We start from the raw sequence: 4,927 nt of genomic DNA, 5'->3' as shown, positions 1-4,927 counted from the left end.
GCCGGCCGCCACCCCAGCCCTGGCGACCGCCGCGCCAGCTTGGCCTGGTGGAGGCGGTGGCTCCGCGCCCCTGGCCCCCCTCCCGGCGCCCCGCAAGGCCCCGCCTCCCCCGGGCCCCGCCCCGCGGGGCTGCTCCTCCTCTCCCTGCTGATTGGGCGGGAGCCCGAGTTCCTTAACTCCCGGCGGCGCACGAGGGCGCTGCGCCCTAGGTGGGGGTGGACAGTGATCGCTCTCCTCCTGCCCTAGTCTAGCTCGGCTGAGAGCCCTGAAGGCAGAGGCTGGGCCGCCCCGAGGTGCCGAGGAATGCCCTGCACCCTTTCTTAAAGTTAACCAGCTCCACCCAGCCGACTCCCCTCCCGGTCCCTCGGTCCCCAGGGAAGCGCAGCCTCTAAGCTCGTCTGGTTCAGCGGGATCAATTACCAGAGCGCGCGAGGAAGGCGACCCCGGCGAGGCCCAGCCGAGGACAGGAGGTTGGCTTTGCTCGGGCGCATGGCGGAGTGGGGGGGCAGAGGCGGGGGCGCAGGCCTAGAGTTCAGTGAGCCACCCCCCTTTCAGATTCACGCGCGCACACACACCATCTACGTCTCGAACGCAGAGCGCAGTTTCCTCCCGGCACTCTGGAGCGAGCAAGGCCGAGATTGGGGACAGGAGTCCGCGAGGGTGAGGTGGGGAGATGGACCTACTGACCAGCTCCTGCTGGGAGAGAGAAAACAGACGTACCGCTGGGTAGACTGCTGGGTGAAGGAGCCGAGAAGGTCAAGAGTGAGGCCGCGACCTTGGCAGGCAGCAAACACCCGGCTTCCCCACTAGCCTCATGGCCTGCACACTGGGGACCGAACCCCCAGACACGGGGAGAAGGTGGGCATTTCCTTGTGCCCCCACTCGTGGAGCTTCCCCCTCCCCATTCCATGCGCCCGCTGAGCGCGAGAGCACAGAAGGAGCTTGGGGACGCTGTTGGGACTGAGGAGCTGAGTTGCGGGGGCCCCTGGACATAGCCTCTGAGCTGCCGAGGCGTGCGCGTCCCCAGCCCTTTCTGAAGAGCCCAGAGAAGATGTGTGTGCAAACTTGTGTGTGCGCCAGAGGGCTGGTCACCCTTCCCCCAATGGGCTTAACCGCAGATTTTTTCCTTCCCTTTTTTGGACCCTGAGCTAGTATGAGCTCAGGAGTTTCTGTCTGATTGAGGGTGCGTGAGGGGGATGGGGCCCTGGGTGTGCCACGTGTGAGTGGCTGTGGCATGGCTTGGCCTGTGACTAGTGTGGGCTCCATGACTCCTGTGTGAATGTGTGAGCAGCTATCTGCAACGGTGCGTGATTTTTGTGCGTGCCTGCATGCGCATCCGCAGTTGGGTATTTGGTGTACATATCCAACCTCAGATGTCCCCAGCCTCAGGTGAGCTGGATAGGGGCGCACCAGTTACTTAATGCGGGTGATTAACAGCGCCAGGCCTGCTGGATTCGGGACCCAGGAAAGGAGGTTAAGGAGGGTGGTGGGGAAGGAAGGGAGGGAGGGAGGGAGGGGGAACCCACGGTCACAGTGCTTTGCCCCCAGGGTGAAGGCTGTGCGGAGCTGAGTGCCTGAGGGTGAACAGTGTGTTCCTGGCCGCTGGGCGCCGGGGCAGTCGGAGTGTAGGGATGTGAGAAAGGAGGTGTGGAAAGCTACAGGAGGGCCCCGGGGAAGGTGGACAGCGGGTAGGAACCTTGCTAGGTGTGCGGGGAAAGCCCTGCGCTTTGGGCCTGACTCCTGAGGAACGGCTCCCCCCCCGCAGCCCACAGGGACGCTGGTCGCCTGACCTGTCCTCCAGCTCCGCACTCACCTTTCTCCTCTCTGGCTTTCTTGAGTTCATTTTTATTGTTCAAGTAAGACGAGTCTAGTATAGAAAAATTCTAAGCAGAAAGCGACCACAGCCTCCCGCCCGCAGCCCTCGCGGTCCCGTCGGCAGCCCGCCAGGCCCGCGCTTCTGCTCAAACACAGCGGAACCGCGCCTGCTGGGCCCTGCCGGGCTGTTTCCACCGTTTTCCTTTTTCTTTTCACAAATGAACATCTTTCCGTGCCAGCGCCTCAGGAGTCCGCCGTGGCCGTCCTCGCCCTCTCTTTTCCGCCAGCCTGGGCAGTGAGGCCCGGCCCCGGCGCCTCTGCGCCTCTGGGCGCGGGAGTGGAGGTAGGATGCCAGGGCTTGAGCCACCCGGGCGGCGGGGCATGCGTGGGGCAGGCCCGGGCTCCCGCCCAGGGCTCCCCGCAGACAGCCCCGGCCCAGATGGAGCCGGGGACCTGGGAGACCGCTGGAATCCCAGGCTCTCGAACCCCAGGCGCCTCGCACCCCTCGGTCCCTCCGGGGCACACAGCCCGGACGACCCAACAACCCGCCGCTGGGGTCCCACCCCTCCCCAGCCCGCGCCCTCGCGGGGTCCCTTGCGCGCCTCCTGCCCGCCTGCGGCCGTGGCTGAGGAAGGCTGGGCACTCCTGTCCCGGGGTAGGCCATGTGGTGGGGGTCGCGGGCGTGCCCTTGATGAGAAAGAGCGAGAGAGGGGGGAAGTGTGCGTGGGGTGCGGCGGGCGCGTGTTCTGGGGCGAGCCGAGCCCTGTCTGCCTCTGGAACCCTCTGGCCCTGCGTAAGCGACACCCCGGAGCTGGAGGCTTCACGGGCCCGCCCGGCGCGAAGCCACTAGGAGCAGCGATTGCTCACCCAGCAGAGGGGGCGGGAAGTTCTCTGGATCTGCTTCCCTCCCCCTCCCCGCTGGTCTCCGCTTGCGACCTCGCTGTCCCGCCGGGCTTAGTCCTGGAGGATTTCCTCCAGCTCCCTACTTCCCTGCCTTTTTTTTTTTTTTAAGCAGTGGAGGAACCTGGACTGGAGGGATGTGGGGGAATCCTAGTCGGTAGGGGGCAGGGCAGAAGGCTGAATTCCTTTCTCAGTGGCTCTCGTGTAGACATATCCCAAGTGCGGGCTCAGGCCTTTCTGGGTTCCACAGGGTCACCCCAAGAGCAGCCCAGTTAGATCCTCCAAATCACTCTCCCGCCAGGCCTCCTCCAGGTGCAGGGGTGTTCAGGGGTTTTAGCCAGGTCCGGGCCCAGCAGGTGAGCTTTGCCACTAGGAGTCCCCAGACCCCACAGTGGCCCAGGCCCGACACTCAGTAGAGAGAGGACCCTGGCAGGGAGCGGCGCCCCCCTGCCCCCCCCAGCCGCCTCTGCACTCCTTAGAGACCCCATAGGACTAGCTCTCCCAGGCTCTTCTCCAGGATTCAGCCTCCAGGGGCGGCTGGAGTTTCTGGTGGAGGGGGAAAGGTGCCCGCCTCTCTCAGGCCTCGCCTTGCTCCCACCTCCTTCCTGCCCTGCTCCCCAGCCCCTCTCCTCTCCACCAGTTGGCTCCCCTCTCTCAGCCTGCTGGTCCCTAGGCTGCTTGAGGCCAGGAGCTCAGGAGATCAGGGTTCCTCTGCCTTCCTCTGCCTCACCCTCTTTCTGTCCCAGTCTCTTGTCCCCCTCTCTCCTCGCTGGTTTTGGGGGTCCATCCAAAAGTCCCTGGGAGATCCTGGGCATCAGTTGTCCAACTTCCCAAGAGCCGGGTTTCCTCTGCAGCCCAAGGGTGTGGGGAACTTGGCGTGGGCAGGGAGGACTCTCCTAGCCACCCTCAGCTCCCAAGCAGACAGTCCTCAGAGCCCAAGAAGATGCGAGAACAGAAGGGATCCTGCCTCTTCTGTACCTCGCTGGCCCGTGCCCCACCCTTTACTGCCTGGGAGCAAACCCCGCCCCCTCCAGAGGGGATTGACATTTTAAAGGGAGATGATTTTTTTTTTTTACAATGACCATTATTATTTTTGTAAGAAAACCCACAACCATAGACAATAGAAATCTTTATTTTTAAGAAGAGTAGCAGCATTGAAACAGAAGGAGGGACACTCCAGGAGTGAGACCACAGGCAGTCCCTGGGGATGGTGAGAAGGGTGCTGGGGACAAGGCTGGGCTCCCCAAATCCCAGTACTTAGGCCCCTCCTGGATAGCTGCCCCCCAACAGCCTGTCACAGACTCATATGACAATACACAAGAAGACCAAGCCCTGTCCCCTGCTGAGCACGGGGCAGTTGTGCCTGGGGTTTCTGGCACGAGCAGGACTCTGAGCTGCTGGGATGTCCCACATGTGGGTGGCTGGGGAACTCTGTCACCCCTGGGAATCCAGACTCAGCCCCTGTACTACCTCGAGGACCACCCCGCTCCCGCCACTGCCTGGTGTCTATTCCAACTGACTTTGGCCATTGGGCATCTGGACACCTCAAGCTCGCCTTGTGTGCTATGGGAAGGGGGACACACAGCCTCACTACTGCTGAATCTGTCACTGAGGATCGGGTCCTGAGGTCATGGGCTGGGGTTCCCTTCAGCTACCTCGGGGTGCAGCCTGGGTCCCCCAGTGCAGCGCTCCCTGGTCGGCTCTATTCCTTTCTCAGCACTGGCCAGGAGCTCAGCAGGGCGGTCAGAGCGCTAGATACCACTGGTGCCTTCCTCCACCAGCCACGGAGTCCCAGGATCTATCCGGGAGGGCAGCCTGGAGAAGCTGTGGGCCTAGGTGGGGCTGTAAAGTCCTTGTGGGGAACCAGTGAATTGGACCACGCGGGCCCGAAGCAGGCTTTTCCAGATGAGAGAAGAGCGGGGGCAAAGGCCTGGAGGCAGTCAGTGCAGGTGGCTCAGGCAGCGAGGCTTGGTCACATTTGCCTCCGCTCTGGGTAGAGTGGAGGAGCTGGGGGTGGATGGGGGGTCTAGAAGGTGGGGAGGGCTTTAGGGAGGGAGCTCTGTGGAGAATGATCAGACCTGACCTGGACACAGCTGGCCCCAGACTGCTGCTCTCCATCCTGATCTTGGGGGGTGGGGTGGGGGGGTGGGAGAAGACCCTCCCCAAGGGCGGGGGAGGAGGCGGCGGCCAGTAAGAAGGGCGTATGGTAGTG

This window comes from Dasypus novemcinctus, chromosome 17 (assembly GCF_030445035.2).
Source record: "Dasypus novemcinctus isolate mDasNov1 chromosome 17, mDasNov1.1.hap2, whole genome shotgun sequence".
NCBI lineage: Eukaryota > Metazoa > Chordata > Mammalia > Cingulata > Dasypodidae > Dasypus > Dasypus novemcinctus.
The sequence above is the reverse complement of the archived record's forward strand: the minus strand, read 5'-3'. Positions refer to the sequence as shown.